Source organism: Arachis hypogaea, chromosome 13, assembly GCF_003086295.3.
Source record: "Arachis hypogaea cultivar Tifrunner chromosome 13, arahy.Tifrunner.gnm2.J5K5, whole genome shotgun sequence".
Taxonomy (NCBI): Eukaryota; Viridiplantae; Streptophyta; class Magnoliopsida; order Fabales; family Fabaceae; genus Arachis; species Arachis hypogaea.
In genome coordinates this window covers 106,814,928-106,832,299 of record NC_092048.1, presented here as the reverse complement: position 1 = coordinate 106,832,299, position 17,372 = coordinate 106,814,928, and the positions used below count along the sequence as shown (strand labels likewise).

The window sequence follows — 17,372 nt, the reverse complement described above, 5'->3', positions numbered from 1 at the left end:
ATAGAACAAGCATCACTCGTAATAAACCATCACGTTTGTATTGACAATTAATTTCAATTAATACAATAGTAAAGGGAATTATGAAAAGTAAGCATTGAATAGTAGGATAATGTAGAAAAATGCACAATGCCATATGGGCTTTTTCACAAACACATAGCATGCATGGTAAATAAGGTGTAGAAAGTATTAAAGTGAACATGCAAGCAACCCTTTAAAAAGTAATATATAATTGCCAAACAAATTTACAACAATCCACAAGCATATAATGAGAAATAATGACTCAAATAAATTTCTAACACCAAGTAAAAAGGAAAAAGAAAGAAAAAGAAAATATGAATAATGAAGGTAAAAAGAAAAGAAAAGAAGATAACAGATAAAAATAAGAAGGAAAATAGAAAAGTAAGGAGAGAAGAAGAAAAGAAAACCTTGTTAATGGTAGTGAGAGAGAAAGAGAGAGTGTAGAAAGTGAGAAAGAAGGAATAAGGGAGAAGGAGGAAATAAGGAGGGAAAAGAGAAAATAGGATTTGGGTAAAAGAAAGATAAGATAATTGGCAAATCAGGGAAGCTGTGCGGCGCAAGCGATGCGGCCGCGTGGGGCACGCGGTCGCGTGACCCGTTTTATGATACTGGCGCGAGGGCAGCCTCGCACTCGCACAACTCTCTATTCAAAATCATTAATTGCCAAATATTGGGTGACGCGATCACGTGGGGCATGCGATCGCGTGAGTGGCCATGAGAAGGACATGACGCGGTCGCGTCGGTCATGCAGCCGCGTGGGAAGGATTGTGCGTTCAGCACCAATCCAGCACCACTCTGGCACAACTTTCGGTCGTGCACCCTTTTTACGTCGAATTCCAGAGCATGCGGCCGCGTGAGTGACGCGCTCGCGTGGGAGGCCAATATTCTCTAGTGACGCGGCCGCGTTGGCGACGCGGTCGCGTGGGGCAATTTGTGCCACTGGCACGCCTCCAGCCACACTCTTGCGTGACTCTCTGTTCGTTTTATATTTTTCTCCCATCACCTGCGACGCGGACGCGTTAATGAGGCGGTCGTGTCGCGTGAACTTTTTTTTAAATAAAAGTGTGTAATGCAAATGCACGAAATGTACTAATAAAGAGAAGAGTTATCGAATAGGAAAATTAAAAATAAAGAAAAGAACGATCATACCATGGTGGGTTGTCTCCCACCTAGCACTTTGCTTTAACGTCCGTAAGTTGGACGCTCCACTAGCTCAATCTTCGGCTATGTGGGGATCTTCCAAGAGGAAGATCTCGAGCTCCTTGTTTTTCTGCATCCTCTCTTCATGGTATATCTTTAAACAATGTCCATTAACTTTGATAAGTTCAGAGCTTGAAGGATGGCTTAGGTGATAAACTCCGTATGGTTCGGCCTTCTCTACTCTGTATGTACCTTGCCATCTTGATCTCAACTTGCCTGGCATGAGCCTCAGTCGAGATTTGTAAAGGAGGACTAAGTCACCAGGTTGGAACTCTTTTCTCTTGATGTGCTGATCATGTACAGCCTTCATCTTCTCCTTGTATAGTCTTGAGTTCTCATAAGCTTCTAGGCGAAGGCTTTCCAGTTCTTGCAGTTGCAACTTCCTTTTAGCTCCGGCTTTCTCAATTCCCATGTTGCACTCCTTTACTGCCCAAAAGGCTTTGTGCTCTATTTCAACAGGGAGATGACAAGCTTTTCCATAAACTAAGTGGAAAGGGCTCATCCCAATGGGTGTTTTGTATGCTGTTCTGTATGCTCAGAGTGCATCTTGTAGCCTGGTGCTCCAGTCTCTTCTATGAGGTTTAACTATCTTCTGCAAGATACGCTTTATCTCTCTGTTTGACACATCGGCTTGCCCATTAGTCTGAGGATGGTAGGCTGTTGCAACCTTATGAATTATTCCATGCTTCTTCATTAATCCTGTTAGTCTCCTGTTACAAAAATGGGTGCCTTGATCGCTCACGATTGCTCGTGGTGATCCAAAGCAACAAATAATGTGGTTTCTCACAAAGGAAACAAAAGTGTTAGCATCATCAGTGCAGGTAGAAATTTCTTCCACCCATTTGGAAACGTAATCCACAGCTAACAATACATAAAAGTAACCATTAGAATTTAGAAATGGACCCATGAAGTCAATGCCCCAAACATCAAAAATTTCACAGAAAAACATAATTTGTTGAGGCATCTCATCCTTCTTGGATATGTTACCAAATTTTTGGCATGGGAAACAAGATCTACAAAATTCAGCAGCGTCTCTAAAAAGTGTAGGCCACCAGAATCCACAGTCTAAGATTTTTCTAGCTGTTCTTTGAGGGCCAAAATGTCCTCCACTCTTAGATGAGTGACAGGCCTCTAAGATGGACTGAAATTCTGATTGAGGCACACACCGTCTAATTACCTGGTCAGCACCACATCTCCATAAATATGGGTCATCCCATATATAATATTTAGACTCGCTTTTCAGCTTGTCTCTTTGATGCTTAGAAAAGTTTGGAGGAAAGGTGCGGTTAACTAGATAATTAGCTACAGGTGCATACCAAGGGACTACCTCAGATACTGCTTGCAGGTTATCAAATGGGAAATTATCAGCTATAAGAGTGGGGTCATCTGTAATGTGCTCAAGGCGACTCAAATGGTCTGCCACTAAATTCTGGTTACCACTCCTATCCTTAATTTCTAAATCAAATTCTTGTAATAGCAGTATCCAACGTATAAGCCTTGGTTTGGACTCTTTTTTAGCTAATAGATACTTTAGAGCTGTGTGGTCCGAGTACACTACTACCTTCGTACCAAGTAAATAGGCTCGGAATTTATCTAGAGCAAAAACAATAGCAAGAAGCTCTTTCTCAGTAGTAGTGTAATTGGACTGTGCGGCATCTAGAGTTTTAAATGCATAAGCAATAACAAAGGGGTCCTTACCTTCACACTGAGCCAGTGATGCTCCTACTGCATGATTGGAGGCGTCGTACATTATTTCAAATGGCTGGCTCCAGTCTCGTCCTCTCACAATTGGAGCTTGAGTCAGGGCGGTCTTCAGCTTATCAAACGCTTGTTTGCAATCCTCACTGAACTCGAACTCAATATCTTTCTGCAATAGTCTGGATAAGGAAAGTGCTACCTTACTGAAGTCCTTGATGAATCTCCTGTAAAAATTTGCATGGCCAAAGAACGAACGGACTTCCCTCACAGAAGAGGGGTAAGGTAAACTAGAAATAACATCCACCTTTGCTGGATCTACAGAAATGCCAGTATTAGACACAACATGTCCTAGTTCAATCCCTTGTTTAACCATAAAGTGACATTTTTCAAAATTTAATACAAGGTTTGTATTGACACATCTATCCAATACTCTAGATAATCCATCTAAGCAAAGGCTAAAAGAATTGCCATATACACTAAAGTCATCCATAAAAACTTCCATACAGTCCTCAATAAGATCAGAGAAAAGACTCATCATGCACCTTTGGAAAGTAGTTGGTGCATTGCACAAGCCAAAGGGCATTCTCTTGTAAGCATAAGTCCCAAAAGGACATGTAAAAGTAGTCTTTTCCTGATCCTCAGGAGCTATATGAATCTGGATATAACATGTGTAACCATCTAAAAAACAATAATGTGATTTACCTGACAGGTGATCCAGCATTTGATCAATGAATGGAAGAGGATAGTGATCCTTATGAGTGGTCTGGTTGAGGCGTCTGTAGTCAATGCAGACCCTCCAGGCATTCTGAACTCTGGTTGCTATGAGATCTCCATGCTCATTCTTCACTGTAGTGACTCCAGACTTCTTGGGCACCACTTGTACTGGGCTTACCCATTCACTGTCTGAAATGGGATAGATGATGTCTGCCTCCAATAGTCTGGTCACTTCCATCTTGACAACCTCTAAGATAGTGGGGTTCAGTCTTCTCTGGGGTTGACGGACAGGTCTTGTACCCTCTTCTAAAAATATCCTATGCTCACAGACTTGAGGGTTGATGCCTACTATGTCTGCCAAACTCCAACCAATTGCTTTCTTGTGCCTCCTCAGCACACTAAGTAACTGCTCTTCTTGTTGAGAAGTGAGTTCCCTTGCAATGATAAATGGGAACTTCTGCTCGTCTTCAAGGTAAGCATACGTGAGGTGTGGAGGAAGGGGTTTTAATTCTAACTTCTGATCATGGTCAGGATCTGGGTTGTCTGGGGCTGGTAACAATGGTAAAGCACTGTCATTGTCCTCTGAGAATGTCCCCACACTTGGACCTTGTCCTATGTACTTCTCTTCAATTTCCTCCTGGTGAACTTCAGCCACAGTTTCATCTATAATGTCACACTAGAGGATAGAATGATCCTCCAGAGGATGCTTCATAACTCCATTCAGATTGAAGATTACTACTCGGCCATCTATTTCAAAAGAGTATGTTCCTGAAAAAGCATCTAATTTGAACTTCGAGGTCTTCAGGAATGGTCTTCCGAGTAGGATTGATGATGGCTTCTCTGAGTCATTTTGGGGCATCTCCAAGATATAAAAATCAGTGGGAAATGTGAGCCCCTTAATGCCCACTAATACATCCTCAGCAACTCCAGCCATTGTAATAATGCTTTTATCTGCTAACACAAAACGAGCTGCCAACCTTTTTAAGGGAGGGAGCCTCAAAATATCATATATAGACAAAGGCATTATACTCACACATGCTCCTAAATCACACATGCAGTCAGAAAATACCACACCACCAATAGTACAATTAACCATACATGGACCTGGGTCACTACACTTTTCAGGTAAACCTCCCATTAAAGCAGATATGGAACTACCTAAAGGAATAATTTCTAATTCATTAATTTTGTCTTTATGTATACATAAATCTTTTAGAAACTTTACATATTTAGGTACCTATTGAATAACATCAAAAAGAGGAACAGTTACCTCAACCTTTTTGAATATCTCTACCATTGTGGGGTCAGGTTCCAGCTGCTTCTTGGGCTTCCTTGCAAGTTGTGGAAATGGAATAGGAGTGGTGTCTTCTGCAGTGTCTACGCCCTTTGGTGCTTCCTCCTGTGGTTGAACTTCTTCTTTTTCAGCTATGTCCTGTATGTCTTCTTCCTCTTCAACATCTTCTATTTCCACTACCTCTTCAGCTGAGGCGTGTTCTGGGGGGGCTTGGCTCCTCCTGGTTCCTCTCCTGAAGTGTGGTTTCGGACCTTAGGGTGATGGCATTAATGCCACCCTTGGGATTGGGTAATGGTTGAGAGGGAATTCCACTGGAGCTCAAAGGCTGGTTATTGGAGTTATTCATTGATCCAATCTGTGAGACAAGAGCTTGCAAAGTAGCGTTCAGACCATTTAGAGTGGCAATAATGTTATTTTCCATGGTCTGTTGTCTCCGATCAATAGATTGTAATAAGTCATCATTAGCAGATGAAGAAGGATAGGTAATTTGAGAGGTCTGCTGTTGGGTATTCTGTGGTCCTTGAGATTGCCTCAGGTGAGGTGCTCTATAAGGCTGGTACTGGTTTTGTTGCTTGTTATTATTATTCCACCTCTAATTTCCCTAATTATCTCTGCCTCCTCTGTTGTTGTTGTCCCTCCAATTCTGGTTAGAATTGTCCTGCCATCCATGGTTGTAATTGCCACCTTGATTGTACCCTTGGTTGGGGCGGTCATAGAAGTTATGAGTGGTTGCCACGGTGTTGTCTTCCTGCTGGAGCTGCGGGCATTCATCAGTATAATGGCTATAATCAGCACAGATTCCGCAAACTCTCTATGGGACTAACTGTTGGCTCTGTTGTGGTAGAGAAGGTTGAGCTTGCTGAACTTGTTGTTGATTCAATTGCATCTGTTTCAGCAAGTTGGTCATTTCACAGATACTCTGAGTTAGAGCAGCAGTCTCTCTGCTAGAGGATACTTCTGCAATGGCTTTTGAACGGCCTTATTTCTGCCTGTGATTTTGAGTAGATTCAGCTAAGTCACTGATCAATTGCCATGCCTCATCAGTGGTCTTGTACTTTTTCATAGACCCATTGCTAGCACTTTCCAATGTGGTCTTATCTTGGGGCCTCATGCCCTGTGTGACGTAACCGAGCAATACTATCTTGTCAATCATATGGTGGGGGCATGCTTCCAGAAGATTATTGAAGCGCTCCCAATATTCATAGAGAGTCTCAGATTCGTCCTGAACAATCATGGAAATATCTTTCCTCAGTTTATCAGTAACTTCAGCTGGAAATAATTTTTCCAAGAATTCTCTTCTAAGTGTATCCCAGTTGGATACAGTTGCTGCGGGTTGAGTGTAGTACCACTCTCTTGCCTTTCCCTCAAGAGAAAACGGGCAGGCTTTCAACAGAATTGAAGTTGCATCTACACCATCACGCCTGATAGTAGAACAGGCTGCTTGGAAATCTCTCAGGTGCTTGATAGGCTCTTGAGCAGGTAAGCCATGAAACTTGGGCATCAAATTGAGCAGTGTAGTCTTTATTTCAAAGTCTGTAGCCACCGCTGGGTGATGCGCTTGAAACGGTTGCATTGTAAAATCAGGGGCTCCTTCCTCCTGGATAGTAACTCTCCTAGGTTCTGTCATGTCACCTACACGTAAAACAACCGAATCAGTAGAACGGGGGCTGGTTTCTTCCTCAAATGACATTTCAGATCTGCCCTCAGAGAGGACTAACCGACGCTGAGCTTGCCTTATTCGTGAAATAGTTCTTTCAATCTCAGGATCGAATGCTGGCACGCTTGGATCAGGAAGTGAACGCATCATCTAGCGAAAGAAACAAGCAGCTCATAGTAGCAGGATAAAATAAAATGCAAATAAATAAATTCCAATTGATAACCTTAGCACTCTATTGCAACCCCCCGGCAACGGCGCCAAAAAGTGACGTGGCGGAAATTGGCGAGTCAAGAATTGTTATAAGATATGCATTGCAAGTATAGTTCTTAACCAACTAGAATTCCGCTTATCAATTTAGAAGGGTGTCACAGAAATTAAAATTAAAATACTGGGAGTATGAATCCCAGGTCGTCTCCCAACGAGTTGCAGAAAGGTGTGCTATTTTATTAATCAGATGTTTTCAAAAAAGAGTTTGAGTTGAATAAACAGGAAATTAAATTGGAGAAATTAAGTAATTTAAATAAAAGTCTTGACTGGGAGTAGATTAGTTGGAAGCCCTATTCTTGTTGCAGTACTCTCAAGATTAATTGATAATTGAAGGTTGTTCTGTTTAGTTATCCCTTACTAGGTAAGGGAAAGTCAAATAAGTTGGAATGCTGTTTCTATTCACAAGTCCCAATCCGCTTACTTGGAAGGACTGGCGTTAGTGACTAGAGAGCAATCCAACAATAAACCCAATTACAATTTCTCTTTCGAGCATTCTAACTCAAGGGTTCCTTTCAATCAACTCCCCATCAAGTTAGGGAACTACTCGCTCATTGTGAATGTAGAACTCATAACATAGGAAAGGGAATTAAAGAAAGACATGATAAATAAAACTCAAAGGAATCAATTAAAAATAAAAGTAACTCTTGTATTAATAAATTCTAAAATAATCCAATAGTAAAATTGAGTAAATTAAAGGACATGGAGGAGTAAAGCCAAGTAAAGAAAATGAACTAGAATGACGAAGTCTTGATGAGGTAATAACTCTTCTCAATATCCCAATACAAAGAGCAATAGAAAACAAAATCCTAAGAACTATGAATGTGTGTAGAGAGAAAACCTAGAGGAGGAGTAAAACTAGATCTAAAAACTAAAATTGTGTAGAATGAATGTTGTTTTCGGTTTTTGCATGTCCTCTGGCTCTAGTCTGCTTTTCCGGGGCGAAAACTGGGTCAAAACAGGGCCCAAATTTGCCCCCAGCGAATTCTGCAGATTATGCAGATCGCGCATGTCACGCGATCGCGTCATTCATGCGGACGCGTCATTCGGCATTTTGCTTTGCCACGCGGGCGCGTCGTCCACGCCTCCGCATCACTTGTGCTATTTCAATCCGCGCGGTCGCGTGAGCCATGCGGCCGCGTCACTGTGATTTCCTCTCTTTCACGCGGTCGCGTGAGCCATGCGGCCGCGTCACTTCTCGTTGGTCATCTCCTCAATTTCTTGTGTTTCTTCCATTTATGCAAGCTTCCTTTCCAATTTCCAATTCATTTATGCCATATAAAGCCTGAAACACTTAACATACAAATCACGGCATCGAATGGAATACAGGGGAATTAAAATACATAATTAAAAGTCTCTTAGGAAGCAAGTTTTCAATCATGTAATAATTTTAGGAAGGAAATATAAATGCATGCTAATCATATGAATAAGTGAGTAAAGATCATGATAAAACCACACAATTAAGCATATTATAAACCATAAAATAATGGTTTATCAGTGATGCCAAAGTGGGAATTATGGGTAGCTAGGGATGATTTTAGAGTTACATAGAGTGTATGTGTGTGTGTTAGGTAAGAGCTTAGGTTAGTCAAAGATTCATATTATTGCTCACTTGGCCATACATATATCCTCGATTACCCTTACCTTAGCCCCATTACAACCTCGGAAAGACCTCATGATGTTTGCACTGGTATACTAAATTTTTTTTGATTGGTTAGATGAAGAACAAAGTTTAGAAAGCATGACTAGAGAAGAGTAGAGTGATCAACCCTAGACACTTGAGAGATTAGAGTGCATATACACTTCCTGTGAGGGTTCAATGCTTGATTCTATGTTCCCTGCTTTCATGAGCTACCTTCTTACAAGTTTACATGTCTTTTATTGCATAATTTGAATTAGTGGAATCCAGTTTATGTTTGTCTTGGAGAATTTGTTTACTTTTAACCAAGTAGGTAAAAGCATTTTGCATGTAGTTGCATTCATATAAATAGGTTACATTTCATACTTTCTACCATTCCTCTTCACTCTTATAATTTCTCTTGAGCTTAGCATGAGGACATGCTAATGTTTAAGTGTGGGGAGATTTGATGCACCACTATTTCGTGGTACATCTTGTACTTAATTGAGTGGATTTTATCCACTATTCTCACACTTATTCATGTAAATTGCATGTTTTACATTTTCCTTCCTGATTTTGTGCTATGATTGAAAACATGTTTCTTTGGTCGTAATTTAGCTAATTTTAATCCTCTCTTATTACCATTCGATGCTATGATATGTGTGTTAAGTGTTTTCAGAGATTACAGGGTAGGAATGGCTTAGAGGATGGAAAGGACGCATTCAAAAGTGGAAGAAATACAAGAAATAGAAGGAACTGCAAAGCTGTCAGCCTTGACCTCTTTGCATTCAATCGATCATAACTTGAGCTACAGAGGTCCAAATGAGGCGGTTCCAGTTGCATTGGAAATGATATATAATTTGCCATAGTTGCCATGCTGTTAGGCAACGCGCACGCGTACGTGTGACCTGGCGAAATATTAATCCAAGCATACGCCATAGTTACTAAGGATTACAGAAATTGAGTAACTAAGTGCAGATAGTGCAGAAATCTACTTCCGGGGCCCACTTGGTGTGTGCTTGGGATGAGAATTGAGCTTTACACGTGCATAGGCCTTTTCTAGAGTTAAACGCCAGCTTGGATGCCAGTTTGGGCGTTTAACTCCAGTTCTGGTGCCAGTTCCGGCGTTTTATGCCAGAAAAGGGTCTCTGGCTGGCGTTGAACGCCAGTTTGGGCCATCAAATCTCGGGCAAAGTATGGACTATGATATATTTCTGGAAAGCCCAAGATGTTAGCTTTCGAGCCCAATTGAGAACGCGCCAATTGGGCTTTTGTAGCTCCAGAAAAATGCGTTTGAGTGTAGGGAGGTCAGAATCCAACAGTATCTGCAGTCCTTTCTCAGCCTCTGAATAAGATCTTTGCTCAGATCTCTCAATTTCAGCCAGAAAATACCTGAAATTATAGAAAAATACACAAACTCATAGTAAAGTCCAAAAATGTTATTTTTGCATAAAAACTAATAAAAATATAATAAAAAGTAACTAAAACATACTAAAAACCATGTAAAAACAATGCCAAAAAATGTATAAATTATCCGCTCATCACAACACCAAACTTAAATTGTTGCTTGTCCCCAAGCAACTAAAAACAAAATAGGATAAAAAGAAGAGAAAATACAATAAATTTCAAAATATCAATGAAGCTTAGTTCCAATTAGATGAGCAGGACTAGTAGCTTTTTGCTTCTGAACAATTTTGGCATCTCACTTTATCCTTTGAAGTTCAGAATGATTGGCATCCATAGGAACTCAGAATTCAGACAGTTTTGGCATCTCACTACCTTTTTACTCTCTCCAGGTTTGGCCACTTTGGATATAGTTATGGCCTTGCACTCTCTTTTGGGATTCTCTTCTGTACTGCTTGGGAGAGTACGAGGAGGAGTTTCAGTAACTCTTTTACTCAGCTGACCCACTTGTGCCTCCAATTTCTGATGGAGGACCTTGTTTCAATCTTGAAACTGAGAGTGGTCTTAGATAGATCAGAGACTATGGTTGCTAAGTCAAAAAGGCTCTGCCTAGAATTCTCTGTCTGTTGCTGAGACGATGATGAAAAAGGTTTGCTATTGCCAAACCAAATTCTCCCACCATTATTATTATTGAAGCCTTGATTAGGCTTCTACTGATCCTTCCATGAGAAATTAGGATGATTCCTCCATGAAGGATTATAAGTGTTTCCATAGGATTCTCCCATGTAATTCACCTCTTCCATTGCAGGATTCTCAGGGTCATAAGCTTCTCCTTCAGAGGAAGCTTCTTTAGTACTGTCGGATGCAGCTTGCATTCCAGTCAGATTCTGAGAAATCATATTGACTTGCTGAGTCAATATTTTATTCTGAGCCAATATGGCATTCAGAGTATCAATCTCAAGAACTCCTTTCTTTTGAGTCATCCCATTATTCACAGGATTTCTTTCAGAAGTATACATGAACTGGTTATTTGCAACCATTTCAATGAGTTCCTGGGCATCTGCAGGTGTTTTCTTCAGATGAAGAGATCCACCAGCAGAGTGGTCCAATGACATCTTGGACAATTCAGACAGACCATCATAGAATATACCTAAGATGCTCCATTCTGAAAGCATGTCAGAAGGACACCTTCTAATCAATTGCTTGTATCTTTCCCAAGCTTCATAGAGGGACTCACCATCCTTCTGTTTGAAGGTTTGGACTTCCACTCTAAGCTTTCTCATCTTTTGAGGTGGAAAGAATTTAGCCAAGAAAGCATTGACCAACTTTTTCCAAGAGTTCAGGCTTTCTCTAGGTTGTGAGTCAAACCATATCCTAGCTCTGTCTCTTACAGCAAAGGGGAAAAGCATAAGTCTGTAGACCTTGGAATCAACCCTATTGGTCTTAACAGTGTCACAGATTTGCAAGAATTCAGCTAAGAACTGATGAGGATCTTCCAATGGAAGTCCATGAAACTTGCAATCCTGCTGCATTAGAGAAACTAATTGAGGCTTAAGCTCAAAGTTGTTTGCTCCAATTGCAGGAATTGAGATGCTTCTTCCATAGAAGTTGGAAGTTGGTGCAGTAAAGTCACCAAGCATCTTCCTTGCATCTCTAGCATTGTTGTTGGGTTCGGCTGCCATGTCTGCTTCTTTTTTGAAATTTTCTGTAAGGTCCTCTCCGGAGTGTTGTGCTTTAGCTTCTCTTAGCTTCCTCTTCAGAGTCCTTTCAGGTTCAGGATCAGCTTCAACAAGAATGTACTTATCCTTGTTCCTGCTCATATGAAAAAGAAGAGAACAAAGAGAGAATGGGAATCCTCTATATCATAGTATAGATATTCCTTTATGTGAGTATAAGAATAGAATAATAGAAGAATGAGAAGAGAGAGGAGATGAGTAATTCGAACAGAGAGAAGAGAGAGGGGTTCGAATTATGAGTAGAAGAGAAGTGTTATTAATTAAATAAAATAAATAGAAAGAGATCAGAGAGAGTATTCGAATTTTTTTTAAGTAAAATAAAAGAAAAATATTTTTATTTTTATTTTAATTATTTAGTTAGTGTTCAAAAATATTAAAAAAATAAAATAAAATTAAAATTTAAAACAATTAGTTAATTAAAAAGAATTTTGAAAAAGTAGTTAGTTGTTTTCAAAAATTAGAACTGGAAAAGTAGTTAGGTGGTTTTGAAAAAGATAAGAAATAGTAAACTTTTTAAAATTAAAACAAACAAGTCAAGTAGTTAATTGAAAAAGATTTGAAAATAACTTTGAAAAGATAAGAAGTTAGAAAAAGATTTTAAAATTAAAATTTTAAAAAGATATGATTGAAATTTATTTTGAAAAAGAATTGAAAAAGGAATTAAAAAGATTTGATTTTTTAAAATTAAAATTGATGACTTGACTAACAAGAAACTAAAAGATATGATTCTAGAATTTAAAGATTGAACCTTTCTTAACAAGAAAGTAACAAACTTGAAATTTTTAAATCAAAACATTAATTGTTAGCAAGGATTTTCGAAAATATGAAATAAAATTAAGAAAAAGATTTTGAAAAATTAGTTTTAAAATTTTCAGAAACATTAAAAGAAAAATGAAAAAGATTTTGAAAAATTTTAAGAATGAAATTTGAAAATCATAAAAAAAAAGAAAAAGAATTGATTTTGAGAAAGATTTGAAAAGATAAAGTTTTTAAATTAAAATTTTGACTTGATTAACAAGAAACAACTAAATTTTAAAATTTTTTTACCAAGTCAACTCAAAATTTCGAAAATTATGAGAAGAGTAAGGAAAATATATTTTTTTTACTTTTGAATTTTTAATGAGGAGAGAGAAAAATAATAAAATGAAACAAAATATAAAAATGTAAGATCAAAATAAATAATGCATGCAAGAACACTTTGAATGTCAAGATGAACACCAAGAACACTTTGAAGATCATGATGAATGTAACAGCCCAGACCACCCGCTAGCACGATATTGTCCGCTTTGGCACACAAGGCCTCACGGTTTTGCCTTTGACGATAGGGATGATAGCCTAAGCCCCCCACACTCACTCGTCAAAACGCGTCATGTTAGGGAGAGGTATCCACACCCTTATAAGGCATGCTTTGTTCCCCTCTCCAACCGATGTGGGCCTTACAATCCACCCCCCTAAGGGAGTCCAGCGCCCTCGCTGGCACATCGATCCGGGTTCTGGCTCTGATACCATCTGTAACAGCCCAGACCACCCGCTAGCACGATATTGTCCGCTTTGGCACACAAGGCCTCACGGTTTTGCCTTTGACGATAGGGATGATAGCCTAAGCCCCCCACACTCACTCGTCAAAACGCGTCATGTTAGGGAGAGGTATCCACACCCTTATAAGGCATGCTTCGTTCCCCTCTCCAACCGATGTGGGCCTTACAATCCACCCCCCTAAGGGAGTCCAGCGCCCTCGCTGGCACATCGATCCAGGTTCTGGCTCTGATACCATCTGTAACAGCCCAGACCACCCGCTAGCACGATATTGTCCGCTTTGGCACACAAGGCCTCACGGTTTTGCCTTTGACGATAGGGATGATAGCCTAAGCCCCCCACACTCACTCGTCAAAACGCGTCATGTTAGGGAGAGGTATCCACACCCTTATAAGGCATGCTTCGTTCCCCTCTCCAACCGATGTGGGCCTTACAATGAACATGAAGAACATATTTTTGAAAATTTTTAAGAAAAGAAAGACATGCAAGACACCAAACTTAAGAACTTTTGTACTAGGGACACTAACAATTTGAAAATGCACAAGAAAAACAAGAAAAAACACAAAACAAGAAAAATTAAAGATCAAACAAGGAAAATCATCAAGAACAACTTGAAGATCATGAAGAACATAATGCATGAATTTTTGAAAATTTAAAAAAAATTAAATTAAAAAAATGCAGTTGACACCAAACTTAAAATTTGACACATGACTTAAAAAGGAAACACAAAATTTTTTTGGTTTTTATGATTTTAATAATTTTTTTTCAAAATTATTTTGGAAAAAGAAAATTAAGAAATTCAAAAAATTTTTAATAAGAATTCCAAGGTTCCTGTAATGTTATTCTAAAGCTTCGGTCCAAAAGATTAGACATGGCCAAATGGCCAGCCAAGCTTTAGCATAGCATTACATACAACAATCCAATAAATAAGAATCCAAAGGCTCCTGCAATGATAAGTGAAAACCTCAGTCCAAAAGATTAGACATGGCTTAATAGCCAACCAGGCTTCAACATATCATCATGAAGCTCTAAGATGGAGTTCATTCTTAAAAATTTTTATGAATTTTTCGAAAACAAAATTTTTTTTTTTTGAAAATAAAATAAAGGTTGAAACAAGAAGAAGATTACCTAAGCTAAGCAACAAGATGAACCGTCAGTTGTCCAAACTCGAACAATCCCCGGCAACGGCGCCAAAAACATGGTGCACGGAATTGTGATCACATTTTTCACAACTCCGGTACAACAAACCAGCAAGTGCACTGGGTCGTCCAAGTAATAAAACCTTACACGATTAAGGGTCGATCCCACGGAGATTGCCGGCTTGAAGCAAGCTATGGTCATCCTGTAAATCTTAGTCATGTGGATTCAATTGGTTATGAGTTTTGATAATTGAAAGATAAATAAAATGTAAATTAAAATAAAGATACTTATGTAATTCATTGGTGGGAATTTCAGATAAGCGTTTGGAGATGCTTTGTTGCTTCTGAACCTCTGCTTTCCTACTGTCTTCATCCAATCATGCGTACTCCCTTCCATGGCATGTTGTATGTTGGTGGATCACCGTTGTCAATGGCTACCATCCGTCCTCTTAGTGAAAATGGTCTAGGTACGGTTTCTGTACGGCTAATCAACTGTCAGATCTCTCGTCTCAAATGAAAAATACTAGGCACAGCTACTGCACGGCTAATCATCTGTCGGTTCTCACTTGTGTCGGAATAGGATCTCTAATAAACCACTATTTTATGGTTTATATTGTGTTTAATTGTGTGGTTTTGTCATGATCCTTGCCCACTTATTCATCAATTTAGCATGCATTTAGATTTCCTTCCTAAATTCAGTACATGTTTAAAAATTGCTTCCTAGAGACTTTAATTATTTACTTTTAATTCTCCTTTATTCCATTTGATGCCGTGATCTGTGTGTCAAGTGTTTCAGGCCTTATAGGGCATGAATGAGATGGAGATTGGAGAGGAAGCTAGCAAAAATGGAAGGAACACAAGAATTTGAGGAGATAACCAGCGAGAAGTGACGCGGTCGCATGGCTCACGCGACCACGCGAAGGAGCACAAATCGCAGCGACGCGGTCGCATAGCTTGCGCGGCCGCACGGATTGGAAAGCGCAAACGACGCGGTAGCGTGGACGACGCGAACGCATGGAAAGAAAAAAAGCGCAAGCGACGCGATCGCATGGACGACGCGATCGCGTGACATGTGCGATCTCCATAATCTGCAGAAGTCGATGGGGGCAATTTTGGACCTTATTTCGGCCCAGTTTTCGGCCCAGAACAGCAGACTAGAGTCAGAGAATATGCAGAAACAACACACACATTCATTCAGTAGTTTGAGATCTAGTTTTTCACTCTCTTAGGTTTTTCTCTCTAGTTTTTAGGATTTTAATTTTCAATTGATCTAAGCATTGGAACATTGAGAAGAGTTATTTCCTCATCAAGACTTCATCACTCTAGTTTGTTCTCTTAACTTGGTTTTATTCTTCCATGTTCTTTGTTATGTTCAATTTTGTCATTCAGATACTTTTATGATTAATTAATGCAAGGATTATTTCTCTTTAATTTAATTTCAATTCCAATAATCATGTCTTCTTTTAATTCCCTTTTATGTGCCATGGATTCTTTATTTACAATGCGTGAGTAGTTTCATTACTTGATAGGGAATTGATTAAAAGGAATTCTTGATTTGGAAGGATTGAAGGAGAAATTTATAGTTGGGTTAAATGCTGCATTGCTATCCTATCACCAACGCCAATCCCTTTGAACTAAGTGGGCTGTAACTCGTGAATCGATCTGGCAGTCCAACTTGTTTGACTTTCCCTTACCTAGTAAAGGATAACCAAACAGAGTAACCGTTAATTATAAATCAATCTTAAAAATCACTCCATCAATGATAGAGATTCTAACTAATCAATTCCCAGTCAAGGCTTTTATTTATATTATTTAAAATTCCTCAATTTAAATTCCAATTTACTTAGCTCAACTTCTTGGAACATCTGATTAATAAAATAGCACACTTTTCTGCAACTCGTTGGGAGACGACCTGGGACTTAAAACTCCCAGTAATTTTAATTTAAATACTCTGTGACATATTTCTAAATTGATAGTAAGATTTTCGGTGAGTTAAGAACTATACTCGCAACGTAACCATTTTAATAAATTTTTAATTCACCAGCTTCTGCTTCCCATCAATTTTTGGCGCCGTTGCCGGGGATTTGCAATAGAGTGCTAATTTTATTAATTAGAATTTATTTATTTGTATTTTATTTAATTTTTCTATTATGAGCTGCATGTTTCTTCCATCAAATGACGCGTTCACTTCCTGATCCGCGCTTGCTAATATTCGATCCTGAAATTGAAAGAACAATTTCACGAATAAGGCGAGAACAGCGTAGGTTAGCCCACTCTGAAGGCGGATCTGAAAGTGAATTTGAGGAAGAAACCAGCCCCCGTTCTACTGATTCGGTTGTTTTACGCGCAGAAAACATGGTAGCTAGAAGAGTTACCATTCAGGAGGAAGGAGCTCCTGATTTTACAATGCAACCGTTTCAAGCGCATCATCCAGCGGTAGCTACCGATTTTGAAATAAAGACTGCACTGCTAAATTTGATGCCCAAGTTTCATGGCCTACCTGCTCAAGAGCCTATCAAGCACTTGAGAGATTTCCAGGCAGCCTGTTCTACTGTCAGGCGTGATGGCACTGATGAAACTTCAATTCTGCTGAAAGCTTTTCCGTTCTCTTTTGAGGGAAAAGCAAGAGAGTGGTACTACACTCAACCTCTAGCAAATGTATCCAACTGGGATACACTCAGAAAGGAGTTTCTGGAGAAATTCTTTCTATCTGAAGTTACTGATAAACTGAGGAAGGATATCTCTACAATTGTTCAGGATGACAATGAGACTCTCTTTGAATACTGGGAGCGCTTCAATAATCTTCTGGAAGCATGCCCCCACCACATGATTGACAAGATCGTGCTACTCAGCTATATCACACAAGGTATGAGGCCCCAATATAAGACCACATTAGAAAGTGCCAGCAATGGGTCTATGAAGAAGTACAAGACCACTGATGAAGCTTGGCAATTGATCAGTGATTTAGCTGAATCTACTCGGAACCACAGACAGAAGCAAGGTCGTTCAAAAGCCGTTGCAGAAGTATCTTCTGGCATAGAGACTGCTGCTCTAAATTGAAGCATTTGTGAGATGACCAACCTGCTGAAGCAAA

At 39.4% G+C, this 17,372-nt stretch overlaps 3 non-coding genes across 3 annotated transcripts; 2 read left to right on the top strand and 1 right to left on the bottom strand.

The window, feature by feature from the left end:
* The first annotated feature begins 6,071 nt into the window (after positions 1-6,071).
* On the top strand, positions 6,072-6,179 carry LOC112738935 (small nucleolar RNA R71). The gene has a single exon (XR_003169882.1). It is a non-coding gene; the product is annotated as a small nucleolar RNA R71 (small nucleolar RNA).
* Positions 6,180-11,036: 4,857 nt separating this feature from the next.
* Positions 11,037-11,144, top strand: LOC112738987 (small nucleolar RNA R71). The gene has a single exon (XR_003169931.1). It is a non-coding gene; the product is annotated as a small nucleolar RNA R71 (small nucleolar RNA).
* Positions 11,145-17,002: 5,858 nt separating this feature from the next.
* LOC112739231 (small nucleolar RNA R71) lies at positions 17,003-17,110 on the bottom strand. The gene has a single exon (XR_003170168.1). It is a non-coding gene; the product is annotated as a small nucleolar RNA R71 (small nucleolar RNA).
* Between the last annotated feature and the right edge of the window lie 262 nt (positions 17,111-17,372).